The sequence below is a fragment of the Carcharodon carcharias genome, chromosome 9 (assembly GCF_017639515.1).
Source record: "Carcharodon carcharias isolate sCarCar2 chromosome 9, sCarCar2.pri, whole genome shotgun sequence".
NCBI classification, from domain to species: Eukaryota; Metazoa; Chordata; class Chondrichthyes; order Lamniformes; family Lamnidae; genus Carcharodon; species Carcharodon carcharias.
In genome coordinates this window covers 22,817,675-22,840,734 of record NC_054475.1, presented here as the reverse complement: position 1 = coordinate 22,840,734, position 23,060 = coordinate 22,817,675, and positions in this window count along the sequence as shown.

Sequence of the window (23,060 nt, the reverse complement as noted above, 5' to 3'; positions counted from 1 at the left end):
GTTTAAAAATAGGGAAGTCTTGTTACAACTGTACAGGGTGTTGGTTAGGCTGCACCTGGAGTACTGTGTACAGTTTTGGTCCCCGTATTTAAGACAGGATGTACTGGCATTGGAGGCAGTTCAAAAGAGATTCACTAGGCTGATTCCTGGGATGAAAGGGTTGACTTATCAAGAACGGCTAAACAGGTTAGGCCTTTATGCATTTGAGTTTAGAAGAATGAGGGGTGATCTTATTGAAACGTACAAGACTGTGAGGGGTCTTGACAGGGCAGATGTTGAGAAGATGTTTCCACTAGTGGAGGAATCTCAAACTAGAGTACATAGTTACAGGGTAAGGGGACACTCATTTAAAACTGAGATGCAAAGAAATTTCTTCTCTCAGAGGGTAGTGAATGTCTGGAATTCTCTACCCCAGAGAGTTGTGGAGGCTAGATCACTGGAAGTATTTAAAGAGGAGGTAGATAGATTGTTGAAATATCGGGGAGTTGAGGGCTATGAGGAGCTAACATGAAAGAGGAGTTGAGGCCTGGGGCAGATCAGCCATGAGCTTATTGAATGGCAAGGCAGGCTTGAGGGGCCAAATGGCCTACTCCTGCTCCTGTTTTTTATGTTCTTATGTTCTTTTGAAGACCACTATTGGCTGTAAATCCACCACCCTCTGAGGCAGTGCAATCCAAATTCTAACTGCTTTTGCATAAGAATATTTTTCCTCATTTTATTTCTGGTTCTTTTGCCAATTACCTTAAATCTGTGCCATCTTGTTTTCAACTAACCATCCATTGGAAATAACTTTCCTTTACATAATTGAAATAGTTCATTATTTTAAAATCCTCTATTAAATCTCCTCTTAGCCTTCAATGCCCCAAGAAGAAGACCCCAGCTTCTCTTGTCCATCCTCAAAGCTGTGATCCCTTATTCCTGGACCAGAGGGAGTTTCCTCTCAGCTTGGGGATTGATAGTGAACCACTGGACCCAGGGACAAAAGACAGACTTCCTGTCAGCGCGGACTCCGTATGGTGCAGTTTCCTTTGGAGGCAGAGGCAAATACATATCTGCCTAAAAAGCTTAGGCTGTTTTCTGTTTCTTCTGAACTGGCTATCCATTTGAAGAAGATGTGAAGTCCTCAGGGACAGAGGGAGTTTACTGAGTGTGGGGATCGATGTAATGTTTGGTCGGTAAGTATACTTTTTTTATTAGTTAATTGATAAGTTTTAATTCATTGAGTAAATTAATTGATGTGTATTGTTTTACTTTGCTTATGTTTCATAAACTTTGGCATTATTTGCTAATTTATGCCCAAATCTTGCCTGATGGTGACAACTCTGTTGAATTCAAGCAGTTTAAAGGGTTAATTTGAGATCCAGTAATTTGGTTTAACTTAGTTGTATGCAACCAAGTCTAAATTTATCAAAGCGCCCTTTTTTAAACCTAAAACTGCTATGTGCCTCTGTTTCTATTTATAATGTCCGGGATTCCAGATACTAGCCGGGATTTGCCAGCCCCATTGTGGCGGTACCCGCTGCGGGAAGTTCAGCAGCCCAGCCAAAAGTCCATTGAATTTCAGCTTGACCAGACATTCCCAGCAGTAGGCAGAACTAGAAAATCCCATCCACTGTATTTACCGGTCTGTTAAGCTGTCCTGCCACCTTCAAAGATTTGTGCACAAATATCTCAGGTCTTTCTTGCACTTGTTTTAAAACTACACCAATTACTATATCTGGTTCCTCTTCATTCTTCCTTCCAAAATATATCATCTCACACTTTTCTGCACTGAATTTCATCTTCTGTGTTCGCTTAATCCAACAACCTGATATGTCGTCTTAAATACTATTACAATGGGCAAAATTTTACGTCCCATGAGCGGGTGCCGCCTGACATCATCACGCACCCAGGCGATAGTTGGGTTGGTCGGCGCGCATGAAAGTCAGCAATGCGCCTGCCGACAATTAAGAGATTATTATTAAGGCCATTAAAGTATTAATGAAGAGAGATTTTTCACTGCCTGTGCAAACTTATTGTTGGTGGGCGGGTGAATCAGCCAGGCAGCCTTTGCAATTTTGAGGAAACCTCATCCATGGGCGGGATGAGGTTCCTGACATTAATTTTTTTAAAAGTTTCGACATAATTTTTATTATGTTTATGTTCATGTGAGTGAATCCTATCTAGGGACAATTTTTTCAGGTTTTCAAAATCTTTATTTTTGATTTTAAAAGTTCTTCAGCTCCCTGAGGTGGCTCTCTGCCTTCAGGGGTTTTCATTGCATGCTCCCCTACGCCTGCACAGACTTCAATGCTCGCCCTCTTCCTGCTCCACCCCCTCCAACCCCCAGCAGTGCTGAGCCTTTCAGCACGCATTTCACGCTGGCTGGCTGTTAATTGGCCAACCAGCGAGAAATTGCGGGCGGGAGCCAATCGCAGGCGGCGGATTGTTTCCTGGCCATTCCTGGGCCCGCCCACCGCACGACCCAAAAATCCTGCCCTATGTTTCTCAATGTTTACTGCACTTACTACAGTTCTGTGTGATCTAAAAATTTGAAAATTGTGCCCTGTACCCCTAAGTCCAAGTCATTAATATAGATCAAAAACAATAATGGTCCTAGTACTGAACTTTGGTATTCCACTGTATACCTCCCTGCCGTCCAAAAGAAAACTGCCATTCACCACAACCCTTTTTTCTATTACATAGCCAATTTTGTGTCCATGCACAGAATGGTTCAGGTGGCAAGGTTTCCTGCCCTGCCACCAAAAATGTTGGCGGGGAACACACCTCTTCTTCTGATGGATGCCCTGCAGCCATTTAACGCTCTGTGGTCCATCTTGGGGGGAGGCTCCACCACAGAAAGCTGCCTGCCATTTGATTAGCCAGCAGCTCTCTAATCCAAGCAATGACATGAGGAGCAGTGACCACTGCTGAGGCTACACTGAGTTCCTCAGAACCAAATGCTGGAAGCCCAGATGCAGATAAGTCTGGAGGTCTCTCAGTGGGGCCAGGAGAGGTGGACCCAGGGGGAGGGTGGGTTGGGATGGAGTGGTAGTGGGGTTCAGGGGGGTTGCACGTGCCAGTTGCAAAAGCCAGGCAGGAGAATGAACACCTGTGGCTGTGGAGGTTGGGGGGGGTGCAGGTGGGAACCTATTCAGGAAACACCTGAGGCCCAAGCAGGCTTTCCCCCCGGTCCCTGACCTCCACCCAACAGCCTAACAATTGTGGCAGGGCAGGAAGTGGCCCTTAATTGGCCATTAAAAAGCCTAATTTGAGGTGAGGGCTTCGCCCACCCTCTGTAAAATTGCTGCCAGGTCAAAGACGAGTAGACGATGGGAAGGACACCCTCAGAGTGCTTGCAAACTCGCCGGTGGGAAACTGTGAAATTCTGTTCCATGTTGCTGATGCTCTTTTTATCCTAAGGACATTTTGCTAACACACCTGATATGAGGTACTTTTTCATTGATAAGCACCTTTTGAATGTCCATAGACAGAACACCAACTGCACTACCTTAAACCACCTTCTTTGTTACCTTATCATGATTTGCGCTTAACAAATGTATACTGGCTCTCCTTTATCAGTCCATGCTTGTCCAAGAAACTTTTGATTTTCTTTCCTAGGTTATAGCTCAGGATTTAATGTGGGTAAGGGTGTCTCATCCACTGGTTGGAGAACATGTGGGAGCCCTGCATCCCTTCCGTGGTGGTTGCCCGATGAAATTAAGTGCTCATCAGGCATCTAACTGGCCAGCATCAGGTCTACCCCGGGAATTAGAGCACCGAAGGAGGAAATCCCACCACCTCCCAAGAGCTGCTGGCCAAACAAAGGCTGGCAGCTCTCCATTGCTGGCAACATCACTGAGTAACACTCAGGGACAGCCGGAGGACCAACAATGAAGTTCACAGCACAGTTCAGTGGGGCAAGATGGGGGTTCATCTGAAGGGGACGCGGGGGGTGGCGGTCAGAGGCAAGTGCCAAGGTGACTTTCAAGAGCCCCCTCCACTACCTTCCCAATGTCAGGTCTCTTGATCAGACACTGAGTGCGTGTAACTAAAGAACCCCTACCTACAACGCCGCAGGCAAACCTAATAGGGTTTTCTGGACAGCCTTCCAGGGGCACAGGAGAGCTATGTGAGCACCATTAAGTCCTTGAGCCACTACTGAATTCCAGTGAGCTCAGGCAGAATTGGTGTCAAGTGGCTCATTAATGAGGCTAATTGGCATCCCGCTGCCAGTGGGATTTCTACATTGGGCTCTTCCCACCCCCAACTTAACTGGGGACAGTTTTCCCATTGCTAGGAATGCAATCCAAGTACCCCTGACCAATTCTCCATCCCCCACCCGCCCTGCAACCATGCCCACTCAGGCTGGCTCAATTAAATTCTCTGCCCTTGTTTCTAAGAATTTCCCCACAAAAAATGTTAAACTGACTGACCTGTAATTGACAGGTGTATCCTTTTTTTTTTACCAAAGATTTAACATCCGTAATCCTCCAGTCCTTCGGCATCACCCCTTATTCTAAGGAGGATTGAAAGATTGCGGCCAGCATGTCTGTAATTTCCAACCTTACTTCTCTCAGCTACCTAGGATGCATTTCACACAGACTAGATGATTTATCTGCTTTAAGGAGTGCCAGCCTTCCTCTTCATCTAGTACCCTGGCAATCTCCTAGTTTACCTCAGCTTTGGCAAAGTTCTCTTCCTCAGGAAGCACATATGTAAAGTATTTATTTAGCACCTCAGCCATTCCTTCTGCCTCCAACAAAAGATCTGCATTTTGATCCTTAAATAGTTCTATCGCTTCACTGACAATTTAGTACTAATTGGGAAACCAAGTTATTTTGGAAGGTGCTAAAAAAGATCAACAAAATTGACTTTTATTTGATAATGAATTGAAAGCCTTACTCAAAGGCCACCTGGCTGAATATCATCAGAAATGTGAAGAACAAATAGTAACCACACCTTAATAATGACATTAATGGAACAAATTTCTAAACAAAGATCAACCTTATAGTGATTTGTGCACTGAATACTCACCCTCTGTTACAATAAAACGTAGCTTTACTTCCAAAAGATATACTACCTGCCTCATAATATCCATTCAGGATGTCCCCTGGATTACCACATGTGATTGCTAGACAGAGGAGAAAAGCACATTCAAAATGGTAATGAAATATCCAGATTTCCAACAGTTCTTCAACTTAATTAGCAAATTTATGTTATAAAATTCAGCAAAATTATATTAAGCTACCATAAAATTTTCAAGATTGTCATATTTCCCAATACCTTGACAAGTGCAAGATACGTTCTAATTAGCCAATAGCCCATAATACTCTGTCTTTAGTCAACATTAATTAATTCTACTACCATGTGTGCCTCAGGTAGCTTTAGTGGTCATGTCAAACACAAGGCTCTAGTATACTAGTCCTGTATTTTGTCCCTTTAATGCCTTGGTTTTGGGTTGACTTATTTGATCAAAAATGTTGTTAATCAAAAAATAATTTCCAAATAAGTTTTTCTTCCTTTTCTTCATTGTTTAAAATGGGGCCTCAAATGCACCAGAATTCACAATTATAATTTAAATTGTTGCAATTTTTGTTACATTATCTGCTAGGTGAGAAGGGTTTCCTTTGAGGAGAGATTGAGTAGAATGGATCTATATTTTCTGGGGTTTAGTTGACTGAGAAGTGAAAGGTGAACAATTCTAGCACAATTATTTTGTAGTAAATTCCAGTAGAAAAAGATGAATTATCTAGGGGAGACACTATGTTGGCATGAAGTCACCAACTTCACGCCAAGCAGCAATAAAATGCAGTGGGGCTCATTAACGAGGGCTGAGTGGGTGAGAGGTGGAAGTCCCACCCTGTGGATTTGCTAGCCAATCTGACTGGCCGGCAGCTCCATCAATGCTGGCAGCACCAAGAGGGTGTTAGTGGCAGCTGCCAGGACTGAAGCTGAAGAGAGGAGCCCAAGGTCGAGGATCCCCGGAGCAGATAAGTCCAGGGTCTTGGGCCAGGAGAGTTTGGGAGCATTTGGGACAGTGCCAGTTGGGGGGTGGGAGGGGGAAGAGTGCGGTTTTAAGAGACGGAGTGGGCTGACAGGAAGGCGGGTTCAGTGTAAGGGGGGCCGCCCTGCAATGGTGAAGGGCAGCTCTCGAAGAGCGAACACCCTTCCTTCCTGCCCTTTAACTATTTGAGGTTAAAAACCAAGCTTCCTGTTACCAACCTGTTGCCCATACCAAATATATTATGTGTATTATTAGGGTTGATAGGCACTTTAATATGGTGGGTGGGCTGCCGATTTCGGTGCACACTTGGGTTTGCGTTCAGGGTGGGCAGGAAGATGGTGGGATGGGCACAGATGCCATTTTATGTGCCCCCCCACCCCTCCCAAGGGAAATATGCCCGCCAGGGCCAAGTAAAATTCAGCCCATTATCTTTCGTTCCTTGCTTTTAATTTTGTTGCATTTTCTGGTTCATCAACGATAACTTGCAGGCTGCAAAATTCAGCTTTGTAGTGCTCGTAATTGCAGATGCCAGTTCTGTAGCAAAATATCTTCACATTAACATGGGGCAAGTGTTGCTTGTGACTAAAAGGGTGATGACCATACTGACCTTCATAAATCAAAGTACTGAGTATAGGAGTTGGGATGTTATGGTGTTATACTTTGGAGTATTGTGTGCAGTTCTGGTCACCTAACTACAGGAAGGATATCAGTAAGATTGAGAGAGTGCAGAGAAGATTTACTAGGATGTTGCCGGGTCTTAAGGAGTTACAGGGAAAGATTAAACAGGTTAGGGCTTTATTCCTTGGAGCGTAGAAGAATGAGGGGAGATATGATAGAAGTTTACAAAATTATGAGGGGTATAGACAGATTAAATGCGAGTAGGCTCTTTCCACTTAGATTAGGAGAAATAAACATGAGAGGACATAGCGATAGGGTGAAAGGGACAAAGTTTAGGGGGAACATTAGGGGGAACTTCTTCACTCAGAGAGTGGGTGAGAGTGTGGAACGAGCTACCATCTGACGTGGTAAATGCGGGCTCACTCTTAAGTTTTAAGAATAAATTAGATACATGGAAGGGAGAAGTCTGGAGGATTATGGACTAGGTGCAGGTCAATGGGACTCACGGAATAATATTTTGGCACAGACTAGAAGGGCCGAATGGATTGTTTTCTGTGCTGTAGTGTTCTATGGTTCTATGGTTCATACCACTGGCTCAAAGTTAGGGAGGTTCTAGAAGCAGTCCCAAACACCACCCCCAGCCCCCTCAACCACCCGGGTTGCAGATGAGATGCAGTAAAGAAGAGAAACTGCTCATAGAGGGAGGAGGAAAAGGGGAGAAGGACTCTAAGCAGGAGAGCATTACTCACCTAGGGTCCTCCAAGAACGCTTCTCCTACCTGCAACTAAGCCAGGAGTAATGTCAACATCAGTGCTTCACTAAGCAGGAGGCCACTGAATTTTGTCACCTCTTGGAACCAGGTCTATAGCTTAGAGCATGGCAAGAATGGCGCAACTAATTTTTTATTTGACTGCGTTTATTTGTGCCCCAACATTGGGGGAGCACTTCCTACACATGCACAGAAGCAGTGTCAATCTCAGAATAAGGTTGCTTAAAGTGAGAGATGCTTTTAAGTGCAACTTTGCTATATGTTGCTCAATTATGCATTTGCTGCAAGTTTTGTCTTATAACTGTCTTCTTTACAACAAAATCTGTTAATGGAAAAAAATGCAACCATTTTAATGGTCAGATTATTGTAGCAAAAATAGTGGTTGTATGGAGAGAATCATCCCAGGTTTGTATCAAGCACGGTAGCGGGCGTGGAAAAAGATGTTTTACCCCCCAGCCACAAAGGCAGCTTCTGACACTGTATTGTCCCAATCCTGCCACATTAATTACGCATTCCCTGGAAACACGCCATTTCGATGGCAGGTAAATTCCAATTTACATCACCTCACTCCTTCATCACGCTGGGCATCATGTTTAAAATATAGCCATATGCACACCTTCCAGTGCTTCCAGCCCAGAACTGCTGCAAATAAGATATGGCCCCAAAAAGCAAGGAGACTGCAGCCCCCCCATTTAGTGACGCATCCTTCAAGCACCATTTGGACACTGTGGAGGCCTGCTATGATGTCCTCTACTTCTGCTCTGGCTGCAGGAGGAGCAGCAATATTACCACTCTGTCTGATAGGCAATAGCAGTGGTGATTCGTGCCAGTGCTGCATAGAAGAGCCTGACTATCCAATGCAGATAGAGGACAAGTGATCTCATCCACGTCACCAGGGTAAGGTAACCATCTCATCACTCTAAACTCACACACTCAAGCCCACCACACATGCATTGGCATCTCACTCACTGCCAGCTCAAGGGACATCACCACTCATTCTTTCATACAAATGGAAGCTCCTGGATAGCATTGTGATCCAGGACAAACACATCTGCAGTAAGTGTTTGAGGCTCGAGGAACTTCGGCTCAGAGTCATTGAGATGGAGGCTTAGCTGCAGACTCAGTGACACATCAGGGAGGGGCAAAGTTATCTGGATGCTTTATACCAGGAGGCAGCCAGGTCACTTAGGATAGGGTCTTTTGATTTGGTCAGTGGCCAGAGACAGAAGGGTATGACTGCGAGTGAGGCAAGTAAGGGAGCCTAGAGGGCAGGAGTGCAGAAGTATGAGCCTCTGCAATTGGCCAACAGGTCGGATGTTCTTTCAGCTTGTTTGAATGAGAGTGGTGGCTGCAGGGTGGATGAGCAAAGTGACTATGACACTGTGGTACAGGAAGTCCTCCAAGAGGTGGGGGGGGAGCAAAAAGGAATGTAGTGGTAGTAGGGGACAGTATAGTAAGGGGGATTGACACTGTTCTCTGCAGCAAGAGCAAGAAGCAGAAGGCTTTGTTGTCTGTCCAGTACCAGGGTTGGGGACATCTGTTCAGGGCTGGAGAGGAACTTGCAGTGGGAGGGGGAGGATCCAGTAGTCATGGTCCACGTAGGTACCAACGACATAGGCATGATGCGGAAGGAGGCTCTGCATGGTCAGGCACCAAATTAAGAAGCAGAACCTCAAAGGTAATCATTTCTGGAGTGTTACCTGAGCCACGTACAAATTGTCGCAGGACAAATAAGATTAGAGCAATGAGTGCATGGCTCAAAGATTGGTGTGAGAGATGGGGGTTCCAGTTTGTGGGGCACTGGCACCAGTAGGGGGAAAGTGGGATCTGTACCATTGGGATGGTCTACGCCTGAACCGTGTTGGGGCTGGTGTCCTCTTGAGCTGCCCTACTAGGGAAATAGAGAGGGTTTTAAACTATATCATGGGGGCAAGGGATCAAATGTGGGAAGATGTGGTAAACCAAAGACTAGAGACAAGGCAAGAGGGAAAGGTATTAATATGGGAAATGATAAACAGATTGTGACAGGAAGGGACAGAGCATACAAATTTAAGAGTAAATCAGCAGATAAGTGTAGATGCTACAAAAATAATGAAAGGACAAACTAAAACCTCTGTATCAAAATGCATATAACATTCGAAACAAAACAGGTGAACTGATAGCGCATTAGAAATAAATAAGTACGATCTGGTAGCCATTACAGAGACATGGCTACAGGATTACATAGATAGGGACCTGAATATTGAAGGGTATCTGATATTTAGGAAGGACAGGAAGTTAGGAAAAGGTGGAGAGTTGGCTCTGTTAATTAATGATGGTATTAGCACATTGGACAGGTATGACCTAAGGTCAGGAAACCAGGATGGAGAAGCAGTTTGGGTTGACTTGAGGAATGAAAAAGGCAAGAAGTCACTTGTGGGAGTAGTGTACGGGCCCCCTAATTGTAACTACACAGTAAGACAGAGTATAAAAGAAGAGATAATGGGAGCTTGCCAGAAAGGTACAGCAATAATCATAGGGGATTTTAAGCTACATATGGAATGGAAAAATCAGATGGGCAAAGGTAACGTAGATGAGGAGTTCATAGAATGTTTACAGGATAGTGTCTTAGAACAGCATGTTCTGGAGCCAACCAGAGAGCAGACTATAGTAGAGTGGCTTTGACCAATGAGATAGGATTAATTTATAATCTCCTAGAGAAGGTACCACTAGGTAGCAGCGATCATAATATGATTGAATTTTACATACATTTTGAGGGAGAACTGGCTGGGTCCAAAACTAGTGTTTTAAATTTAAATAAGGGCAATTATGAGGTCATGAAAGCAGAGCTAACTAAACTGAGCTGGCAAAATGAGGTTAAGGGATGTATTAAAGGAAGTTCAGTGGCACACATTTAAAGCAATATTTCTTAATACACAGATTATATACATTCCGATGAGAAAGAAAAATTCCAAAGGGAGGGCCCACCATCCGTGGTTAGTTTAAAAAGTTAAGACAGTATCAAACTTAAAAGTAAAAGCAGATAATTACGCAAAGACGGTGGCAGGTCAGAATATTGGAAAGAATATAAAGAACAGCAAAGAATGTCAAAAAGATCAATGAGGAGGTAAAAATTAGGGTATGCAGGAAAGCTAACTAATAATATAAAGGCAGATAGTAAGAGCTTCTATAGATATTTAAATGAGAAACGAGTTAATAATGTGATTGTTGGTACAACAGAGAGTGCGTCTGGGGAATTGATAAGTAGGGAGATGGTGGACGAATTAAACAGGTATTTTGCTTCGATCCTCACAAGTAACATCCCAGGAATAGCTGTAAATCAGGAAATGGAAGGGAGGGAGGAACATGGGAAAATTACAATCATAAGGGAAGTGGTATTGAGCAAATTGTTGGGGCTGCAGACTGACAAATCCCCAGGTCCAGATGGACTTCACCCTAAGGTCTTGAAAGAAGTGGCTGGTGAGTTGATGCACTAGTTTTAATTTTCCAATATTCCCTAGATTCGGGAAAAGTTCCATTTGATTGGAAAATAGCAAATATAACTCCTTTATTCAAAAAGGGAGGGAGACAGAAAGCAGGAAACTATAGGACAGTTATCCTAACATCTGTCATAGAGAAAATGTTAGAAGTTATGAAAGATGTGAGAGCAGGGCACTTAGAAAAATTCATGGCAATCAGGCAGAGTCAACATGGTTTTGTAAAAGGGAAATCATGTTTACCAATTTATGGGAGTTATTTGAAGGAGTCACACATGCTGTAGATAAAGGGGAACCAGTGGATGTACTGTACTTAGATTTCAAGAAGGCATTTGATAAAGTGCCACATCAAAGTTTATTGCAGAAAATAAAAACGCATGATGTAGGGGGTAACATACCGATATGGATAGAGGATTGGTTAACTAACAGGAAACAGAGAGTTGGTCTTTTTCTGATTGGCAAGATGTGATAAATGGAGTGCCACAGGGATTAGTGCTGGGGTCTCAACTTTTTACAATTGATATAAATGACTTGGGTGAAGGGACCGAAGGGATATTGGCTAAATTTCCTGATGACACAAAGCTAGGTAGGAAAGTAAATTGTGATGGGGATGTAAGGAGGCTACAAAGTAACATAGATGGGTTAAGTGAGTGGGCATAGGTCTGGCAAGTGGAGTATAAAGTGAGCAATGAAATCATTCATTTTGGCAGGAAGAATAAAAAGGAAGCTTATTTTCTAAATGGTGAGAGATTGCAGAGCTCTGAGATCCAGAGGGATCTGGCATGAATCACAAAAGTTTAATATGCAGGTATGGAAGGTAATTAGGAAAGCTAATAGAATGTTATCATTTATCATGAGGGGAATTGGTTACAAAGGTAGGTAGGTTATGCTTCAGTTGTACAGGACATTAGTGAGACCACAACTGCAGTATAGTGTGCAGTACTGATCTCCTTATTTAAAGAAAGATGTAAATGCGTTAGAAGAAGTTCAGAGAAGGTTTACTAGACTAATAATGGGCGGGTTGTCTTATGAGGAAAGCTGGACAGGTTAGGGTTGTATCCACCGGAATTTAGAAGAATAGGAGGCATCTTAATTGAAACCTTTAAGATCCTGAAGGGTCTTGACAGATTGGATGTGGAGAGGCTGTTTCCGCTTGTGGGAGAATCTAGAACTAGGGATCACTGTTTAAAAATAAGGGATCGCTCATTTAAGGCAGAGATGAGGAGAAATTTTCTCTCTCAGAGGGTAGTGAATCTTTGGAACTGCCTTCCTCAAAAGGCAGTGGAAACAAAGTCTTTGAATACTTTTAAGGCAGAGCTAGATAGGCCCTTGATAATAAGGTGGTCAAAGGTTATGTGGGGTAGGTGGGAATGTGGGGTTGAGATTACATTCAGATCAGCCATGATCTTGAATGGCAGAGCAGGCTCGAGGGGCCGATTGGCCTACTCCTGCTCCTAATTCATATGTTCTAATGATACGAAGATATATTACAATGAAGTTCCCAATGTCTGATGGTGGGAAACGTGGCCCACCATTGATGGGCTGAGCGGACAATCGCAAACTGTTCCACAACATCAGAAAACCAATTTTTGGCCTTCTCGCCATATTGTCCGTTTACGCTGCCGAACACACTCAACGCCAGCGGGCACGGAAAATTCCACCCTCTTTTTTTAAATGGTTTGTTTCAACATTTCTTCATCTTTAAATGTTATCATCATCAGATTTTTAGACATTTGTGTGCTTTGAATGAAAAATAAATAAAAATCATCATCCAACGTGGGACTCAAGACCACGGCCTTGAGAAGAGTTTCATTAACTACTAACTGAGCTAGCCAGTTTGTGTAGGAACTCACCAAATCGTTGCATTTTAGAAGGAGGCCATTCGGCCCATTGTGTCTGCACCGGATCTCCAAATGAGCAATTCCCTTGGTGCCATTCTCCTATCTTCTCCCTATATCCCCACACGTTCTTCCTTTTCAGAAAATAGTCTAATTCCTCCACAAAGTTCCTTCAAAAATAATTCTATGGGAAGAATTTTCTGCTTCCGCCAACAGCAGGAATCGTGGCAGGTGAGGGCACTAAATTTGGTGTTAGGGAAATATTTTCCCATCCGCAAGAAATTGGTTTGGAATTTTGTTCTCCCTACTACGACGGCGGATTAAAAGCGGGTCGAATTTCCCACTGATCGATGTTGGGAACCACATTTGCATCTCATGAATGCTCATTAAAAGACCAACTTGCCAGAATTACATTCCCCCTCCAAATAACTTGCTTCCCCAGCAGATAATTAGAACGTCAGTTTCTGACTGTTTATAAGTAGTGTGGACCTGGCGAGTTTCACTTCATCAACAACTTTGAGGCATGTAGATGCTGCTTTTGCAGCAATATTAGCGGGGAGGGGGAAGATGGAGGCAGGACCAGGGGGCACTAGTGGAACATAGGAAAGAAGGGGGGAGATGAAAGCAGGACTGGTGGGAGTGAGGGTGGGGGTAGGGGGTGACATAGTGGCATTGTCACTAGACTGGTAATCCAGAAACCCAGGGGTAATGCTCTGGGGACCCGGGTTCTAATTCCACCACGGCAGATGGTGGAATTTGAATCCAATAAAACTCTGGAATTAAAAGGCTAATAATGACCATGAAACCATTGCCAATTGTCATAACAACCCATCTAGTTCACTAATGTCCATAGGAAAGGGAATCTGCCATCCTTACCTGGTCAGGCCTACGTGACTCCAGACCCACAGCAATGTGGCTGACTCTTAAATTCCCTCTGAAGAAGAGCAATTGGGGATGGGCAATAAATGCTGTCTGAACCAGTAACGCCCACATCCCATGAACGAATACAATACAATACCAAAAAAAAAGGGATGGAAGGGGAAAGTGGGGCTAGGCGGAGGAGTAATGGGACCAAGTGACGTAATGAAAGTCTGCCTGGGACTAGGGTTATAAGACTGTCCACGGAGGAGTCAAAGACTGTCCTGGGGCTAAAACTACACTGTCAGGGGCATAATGAAGATACATTCCTGGGGCTGAGGCCACGCTGTTGGGGGCATATTGAAGACACTGTCTTGGCTTGTGTGGACCAAGTTAATGGTCTCTGCATGGCAAGCATGTCTCTGTCCTGGTCTTGGATACGAGTAGACCTCCATGGGCAGTAACAATCATGCACAGCATGGTGTGCAGGGCATGGTCAGTCACCTAAGGAATTTAATCCAAGGGGTTAGAGGCACGGTACTTTGAGGCAGATAGCACAGTCATTGTTGGGGGGGTGGGGGAGGTGACATTTGCATCCTGTAAGTAAGTTGGTAGCTGAAAAGTCATGGGGGTTGGTGGTATTGTATAGTCTCATGTAATGGGGAAGATGGTCCTGGAAAGTCAGGATGCATGTGGCCTTGAGAAGGGGGGGGGTCAGATCAACAATGGGCATGAGGACATCAACATGAAAGGGTTCAGCAGGAAGGACAGGAACATCAAAATGGATAATGTTGGAATCAAGCGTAACAGGGGAAGGCTGCAAAGTGTTAGGGGGAAGAGGAATTTGGAGGCGGTGAGGATAGAGGAGGATAAGAGAAACCTAATGGGTGGCAGGGGAGTTTGAAAGCTGGTCTCCCAGGTTAACAATACCATTTTCAAGTTCACCTTGCAACGACACAGTTCAAAAATCAAGCTAGAAAATAATTTGAGTTGGGATGAGTCTTAGGGCATGTGCAAGAGTTCAGCACAGAAAATCTTGGCCAATTGAGGGACACCTTATAACTGTCTTGCTCAAACCATGGAGAGCCTGGCTTAGCTGAGCGTTGGACTCGAGGGTGTCATGAAGATATTAATATATATACTGTTATTGGAAATAATTTTAAATTGGACTTCTAGTTGGTTCTGTGTCTGTGTGTGGCTTAACTGGATTAAAGCCAGCTAGTCTGGGTATTCTGATGTATAGTAGTTTTGAGATGTGAAATAGTGAAGTAGAGGGCAGATTTACATTTTGCTGAATAAGCCATTCAAAGACTGGGGATGAAGTCTTGCACCTAGCTAAGGGACAGCAAGCAATATGTTTATATTGCTAATAAAATTGGTACAATGAAAGGGATTTGATTGTTTGAAGAGCTGGAGTTCAAAGGGCCTGGTGATACAATAAGAATTTGCGTTCAAAGGGAAGGCTAGGCATATACAGAAAAGTTTTGTGTGTGGAAGTTAGAGGCATGTGAGATCTAAGCCACCTGTAAGCCTACAACCGTCTGCAAAAGAAACAAATTGAAAGGAACCTCATTTTGAATTCATAAGATAAAATGTGCTTTCCTTGGTATCTGTTTAAGTTTAGGTTATTGTTGCCTTGGGGAAGATTACCCGGGAGTGATTAATTTGGAGGTTTGTTTAATAGTTATTATGGTAATAATTTGTAGACAGGTGTATATGTTAAATACTTTGTTAAATTAATAAATGTTCAATCTAATTTATATAAAAAAAACCTCTGGAGATTTCATTTCTGAAATCAGATGCATATCAAACATACCAATTGAAAATATAGGTTATGACAGTTGTTTAAAGTTTCCCTCTGGGATTTTAAAAACTCAGCCTTTACTAATTGCTGTGTCATAACAATTGGGGGCTCTTGGCGGGATAATATTTGTAAGTCCTTGATTGGTTTGGAATTGGTTTGCCTTGGCAAACTTATATTGAGTTTGAGCGAGTAAAACAAAGTAATTTTGACCGGTGGATACAGGTGCTAAAAAGAGACAACGTATGCAACTCTTAGGGAAGTAATTATTTTGGAAGAATTTGAAGACTCAATCCCTCTGGTAGTTCCTCCACTAGCACATGTGTGTCTTAAAAGTTTAACATCTTTATCTACTCCACCCTATACACATGGAAATACCTTCTCTTTACACACAAAGTCTTTAAACATTTCTGCAACCTGCTCCTCAGAATTCTCTTGGGTAAATTGTGAACACATTCCCACTTCTTTACCTATGACTTATTCTCCGTATTTTACCAGTACACAAACCACTGGTTTTTCCTGTGCCTGAACCTCAGAACCTACAGTACTTTTACTTCCAGAACTTTTCTGTACCCCAATAATTCCAACAGATTTTTCCTGCATTTTCCAACACACTGACTTTGTGTGCCCGCATCCACTCCCGCCCAACCCCTCTGATGGGGAGAAAATTCTCCCCCTACTCTGTTTCCTGTCTGCTAACCAATTCTCAATCCATGCCAATACATTACCCTCAATCCCATGTGCTTTAATTTTACACACTGATCTCTTATGTGGGGCTTTTATCAAAAGCTTTCTGAAAATCCAAATACACACATCTCCTGGCTCTCCCTTATCTATTCTGCTAATAGCATTCTCAAAAACTCCAGATTTGTCTAAAACATCATTCCCCTTTCATAAATCCATGTTGACTTTGTCTAATCCTTTTGATATTTTCTAAATATCCTGTTATCACATCCTTTATAATAGGCTCTAGCATTTTCCTACTGCTGATCTTAGGCTAACCAGTCTGTAATTCGCTGTTTTCTCTTTCCCTTTTTAAAATAGTGGCGTTACATTTGCTACCCTCAAATCTACCAAGATTGTTCCAGAATCTACAGAATTTTGGAAGATGACAACCAATGTACCCATTATTTCCATGGCTACCTCCTTTAGTACCCCAAGATGTAGGTTATCAGGCCCTGGGAATTTATCAGCTTTCAGTCCCAATAATTTCTCCAACATTATTGTTTTAGTAAGACTAATTTCTTTCAATTCTTTCTTCTCACTAGACCCTTGGTTCCTAGTATTTTTGGGAAGTTATTTGTGTCTTTTTCCATGAAGACAGGATTAAGGTAATTGCTTAATTGCTCTGCCATTTCCTTGTTCTCTAATATAAATTCTCCCATTTCAAACTGTAAGGGACTTCACTGTGAATTGTCTTCACTGATCTTTTTCTTTTTACATACATATAGAAGCTTTTACAGTCTGCTTTAATGTTCCTTGCAAGTTTACTCTCACACTCTATTTTTCCTCTTTTAAAGAATCTCTTGGTTCTCCTTTGCTGAATTCTAAACTGCTCCAATTCTCAGGCTTGCTTCTTTTTCTAGCAACTTTATATGACTCCTCTTTGGATCTAAAACTATCCTTAATTTTTTTTTTGTTAACCTTGACTGTGCCGCTTTTTCTGTTGTGTTTTTGTGCCAGAAAAGAATGCATAACTGTTGCATTGCATACATTCTTTCCTTAAATATTAGCCATTGCTGACCCACCGTCATGCCTTTTAATGAAGTTCCCCAATCAATTTTAGCCAACTCATGCATCATACCTTCGTAGTTTTCTTTGTTAATATTTAAGACCCTAGTTTCTGATCGGACTACTTCACTTTCCATTGTAATAAAGAATTGTATGATGTTATGGTCACTGTTCCCTAAAGGACTCCCGCAACAAAATTATTAATTAACTTCTTCTCATTGCACAATATCAAATCTAGGATAGCTTGTTACCTAGTGGGTTCCTTGACATACTGGTCTAAAAAAACATCTCATACACACTGCAGACATTAATCCACTACAGTATTATTGCTAATTTTGTTTGCCCAGTCTATATGTAGATTAAAGTCATCTTAGAGTACTGTCGCACCCTTGTTATATGCATCTCTAATTTCCTATTTAATGCCGTCCCCTACCTTATCACTATTGTTTGGAGGCCTATAGACAACCACCACAAATGTTTTCCACCCCTAGTTGCTTCTTAGCTCCACCCAGACTGATTCTACATCTAAATTTTCTGAGCCAATATCCTCTCTCACTATTGCATGATTTCATCCTTAACTAACAATACCACACCACCTCCTCCTTTTTGCCCCTCCATCCTCAATAGAGTATGCTCGGATATTCAGGTCCTAGCCTTGGTCACCCTGCAGCCATGTCTCTGTAATCACAATAATATCATACCCGTTTATATATATTTGCGCTGTTAATTCATCTACTTTATTGCAAATGCTCCATGCATTCAGATACAGTGCCTCTAGACTTGTCTTTTTAACATTTTTACACATACTTTTTTGTACAATGGCACAGGAAGAGCTTTCCACTTGGCTGAGCTGCCCTGCCATGACTTACCCTTAAATTACTCCCTTTGCTTTTACTTCCTCTTGTTTAGAGAATATTAAGGACAGAAGAAATACTCACCAAGTCCTACCTACCAAGGCCGCCACTCTTCTTACTGAGGACAGGTAGAAATTGAAAGGGTCCCTCCTTCCCTCTTCACCAAACTCCCTCTCTCACAAAACTCCAACTGAAGCATTCCAAAACAACACTTCAGTACAGACAAAAGCAGCAGTATAGATGACTTGTTTTTATGCTGTCCGAATCCAGCTTCTGAAAACCTGTTTAAGTTTGTTAACTAATTAATTAGCTGCAGCTGCAAGCAAAGCATGTATAACCCCCATTTTAAAGCTGGACTAAAAATCGCAATCTCCCAGCCCAAAGAGCAACGTTTAGTTAGTTGCTAAATTAAAGAAAGATTAGACTTTAGATAGAAATTAACCCTTAAAAGTCCCTCTCTCACCAAATTCTAACTGAAGCACTCTACTGCAGCCCAAAGCAGCACTCCAGTGCATTATCCGTGCCAGTTGGAGAAAGCACATTACAGGCTGTGGTAATTATGGTTTTTTGTAATGTGTAGTATACCTTTAAGAAGGATATTATAAAGGAAGATCACATGATCTCCTGTAACCAATAGATTAGTAGCTCAGGCTACCTCTGTAGTCAGTAGTTAGAGACAGAAGTATGGAGATAAGGTTTGATGTAGAAGCCCATATGTGTAGCTGCTGAGTACCTTGTAAATAAACAAAATGTGTTCCACCTAAGGAGCGTCTGCTGATCAACTCTATCTATAGTATCAACTCGGCCATCCCACAACACGTGTACAACTGGGATTCACAAGCCTCAACAAACTAGCGATGAGGATAAAGTGAGGTTAAAACAACAATAAAGTGAGGACCAACAAACTTACAATGAGGATGCAACAAAGGCGACAGGGAAAATGCGAGGATAGATGACAGATACAACAAACTAGCATAGAGAGTAAAATTACTAAACAAAAAAAATTGAGAGAAAGGGAATCAGGCTGTACCTCACAAGGTAATTGTAAGTAGAATTTCCAAATTGTCAAAGTAATTCCCTCACATAATGCCGCAATTCGGAAGAATTGATCCTTTCGATCCAGCTACGGATGATTGGTCTCATTTATATTGTATACCTCATTTTCTATTTCCAAGCGAACGACATTATGGGGGAAGAGAAGAAGCAGGTGATCCTTTTATCTACATGCAGAAATAAAGCTTATGGCTAAATTTGAAGTTTGATTACACCCAGTGCCCCAAATTCAAAAAAATTTGATGAATTGGTTAACCTTGTGAAGGCTCATTACCAGCCAAACCCGCAGTAACGGTGCAACATTTCAAGTTTAATTCAAGGAATAGAGCCTCAGGGGAGACAGTTGCTTGCTATGTGACAAGTTTGAAACAGTTAACAGAAGATTGCGAGTTTGGTATATCTTTAAACAATATGCTTAGGGATCGTTTAGTGTGTGGTGTGAGTGAGGTCACGATTCAGAAGAGACTACTGTCCGAAACAAATTTGGATTTTAAGAAGGCATTAGAGATAGCAGTGGTCATGGAAGGCATGGCAGGGGTTTAAAAGCCATACAGGAACTGAAAAATGGCGCCATCCTCCATGTTGGGCAGAAAGCCCCTGCCAAAAAGGGCGCAAAAATGCAAGACTCTGCCGAGAAGTGGTAAACAGCCACTGTTAGCAGGAAAATAAAAAGAAATAACTTAGCAGTGAAAACAAGGAATAATTGCAGCACAGGTGGTAACAAGCAGTCTTATAACGATTGTCAGTTTTTTAAAAATCCAATGTTTTTATTGTCATCGAAATGGACACATAATGAGACAGTGCAAGGAAAGAATCAGGCAGACTTTCAAACAAAAGAGAACATCCCATGAGATTTACAGTGTATAAGAGACTGAAGCAACAAATTCAGATATGTATTCATTATTTAATTTGAAGGTTGGAAAGACAGGACAAATATATGTAACCGTGAAGATAAATGGCAAACCTATTAGAATGGAAGTGGACACAGGGGCTTCCACTACAGTAGTTGGTGAACACCCCTTCAAATATCTGAATTATTGGAAACATCAATCAAATTGGGAAGAAACTGATTCCAAAGTAAAAGCGTACGCCAGTGAAGACATCCAAGTTAAAGGCATAAGCAGAGTTATTGTCCATTACAGAAGCCAATCAACAAAGCTACCAATGTTGATATTAACAGACAGAGCACCAAGCCTCCTAGGGCAAAACTGGCTAAGGGAAATCAGTCTTGAGTGGCCTTTGAGATTCCAAAAGGAAGTTGGAAGCCTTCCTGTTTTGAAAAAGGAGTGCATAGGGACTCAACAACCTGTAGAAAAGCTGGCTACCTTAAGTCAAAACATGGTAGGACAGCAAAAGGAAGTCAAAGAGACCATGCTTAATGACAGAGTTCAAGTTGAGGTGAGCAACCTTTGAAAGGCAAAAGAAAGCCTGCTGAAAGACCTTCACACAGTACAAGATTCCCTCAGGTCTAAGTTGTACCACTGGAAAGGTATGAAAAGAAACAAAGAATTCAGCACTTTATGAATAAGCTGAAGAATGAGTTCGCAGAGAAGACACAACAATGCTCAATTTTCCAGGAGGCAGCAAACAAATGCAAAAAAGAGATGGAAAAGCTGAAGAATCAGCTACTTGAAGCCAAAGAGACTTTGGGTGTAAAAGTCGCAGAATTTTCTAAGAAGCAGACAGATGATGAAATTCTGGGAGACTCAACCGCTGAGTTCACTCAAGTCAAGCTTGCATCTGAGAGTAGTCTGGCCAATATGGAAGTCAGTGTTAAAGAGAAGAAGGCCCATCAAAAGAAGACACAGAAACACAAATAGAACACTGATCCTAGCAGCATACAAATATACTTTTGTACATAGGCCTGGAAATCAAATTGCAAATGCTGATGCACTTACTCGTTTGCCTTTACAAGAAAATGATTAAGATGTCCCTATTCCACAAGAACTTGTGTATTCATTAAATTTGTTAGATTTATCGCCAATATGTGCTAGACAGATCAGAGACTTAACAAATAGGGACCCAATCCTATCTCAAGTACAAGAACAAGTGCTTCATGGTTGGTCACAAGAACCCGTATCTAAATGAAAATGTACTTTAACAGAAGACATGAAATAACCAGCCAGGATGGTATCTTATTGTGGGGAGCACGATAGTCCCTCCAAAGGGAAGAAAGCCATTGTTAATTGAATTACACAGTGCACATCCAGGAATTTCCCAAATGAAGACCATAGAACGCAGCTATCTATGGTGGCCTGGGATGGATGGAGAAATAGAGAGCTTAGTGAAGAATTGTGCGCAATGTCAACAATTGCAAAAGTTACCTTCAACATCTCCATTACAGTTTTGGGTGTGGCCACAAAGGCCATGGGTACGATTACACATTGACTATGTGGAACCGTTCACGGGAAAAATGTTTCTGCTCATTGCTGATGCCCATTCAAGATAGATGGACATATATGAGGTGAAGTCACCAACTAAAATTGAGAAGTTACATCAAAGTTTTGCAACTAACGGACGACCAGAAGTAGTCGTTTCTGATAACGGTACGGCATTTACAAGTGCTGAGTTTCAACGGTTTATCAGTCTCAGCGGTACCACTAATTTAAAAACTTCACCGTACCACCCTTCCTTAAATGGATTTGCCGAAAGGGCGGTTCAAAGTTCCCAGTCAGGCATGAAGAATTTAACTGGAGATTCCCTAGCAACCAAACTAGCACGCTTTCTTTTTCATTATAGGACCAGCCCTCACACAAAACACGTGTCACACCTGCAGAATTATTGATGAAATACCATCTCAGGGTGAGATTGAGTTTAATAATGCCAAATTTAGGGGGTAAGGAAGGTGGGAAGGAGTCAGGGAAGTCAGAAAACTAGACATGACTGGCAAGGTCATGAGAGAAAATTTACTGTGGGAGAGACGGTATATATGAAGGACTTTAGAGAAGGACCAAAGTGGTTACTGGGTGAAATAAGTGCAGTGACTGGACCTCTATCTTACCACGTGAAGGTGGAAGGCCAGGTCATGTGGACCATCTAAGGAAGAGAGAAACAAATCACCAAGAAATGGTTCTACCAGTGTTCATGACCAGGTCAACATTTCCTGATGAGAGAACTCAACCTAGTACAGATGTGTATGATGTACCTGCAGGTGTTGCAAGTACCCGCTGAAGAACCTGATGTTCAGAAAACTCCAGAAAATGAGGCTCCTAACAAAGCAGCTGAAGTTGTAGAGCTGAGATGTTCTACACACCAAAGGAAACCCTCAGAAAGACTGAATTTGTAAATTATTTATGTGTAAATAATTTGATACTTTGAGAAAATTGTAATTGTAAATGTAAAATGTGTTTCCAAGTAAAGGGGGAGGGATGTGGTAATTATGGTTTTATGTAATGTGTAGTACACCTTTAAGAAGGATGTTATAAAGGAAGATCACATGATCTCCTGTAACCAATAGAGGAGTAGTGCGGGCTACCTCAGTAGTCAGTAATTAGAGTCAAAAGTATGGAGATAGGGTTTGATGTAGAAGTCCATAGAACCATAGAAAAGTTACAGCACAGAAGGGTGCCATTTGGCCCATCTTGTCCATGCCAGCCCAAGGACACCAATGCCCTTTCTAATCCCACCTTCCTGCTCCCAGCCCATAGCCCTGCAGCTTACAGCTGTTGTGTCTGCGGTGACTTCTCCCAGAATGCTTCTCACTAGCGCCCTCTGTTGGATGCTCTTCCGCCTGTTGAGTTCAATAGTCCTTCTCCTCAATTCCCTTGAGTTGTGTCTGCGGTGACTTCTCCCAGAATTTTTTTAAAAAATATACTTAATTCATAAAATATCTGGAAAAACATTACAAAACATTTCAAAATCACCAGCACAAAAGTACAATCAGATTCAACTTTTACACATGGATCACGAGGTGCATCAGTACAATCAATGAATATTACAATCATTTCAATATGGTCATTACAGACAATCAGACAATGATATTGGAGTTATCAACACACATCATGTTGCACTCTGAGGTGCTTCAATACAATTATAATACAATTAGTATTCAATGCATGCATTCATTTTGAGCTGTA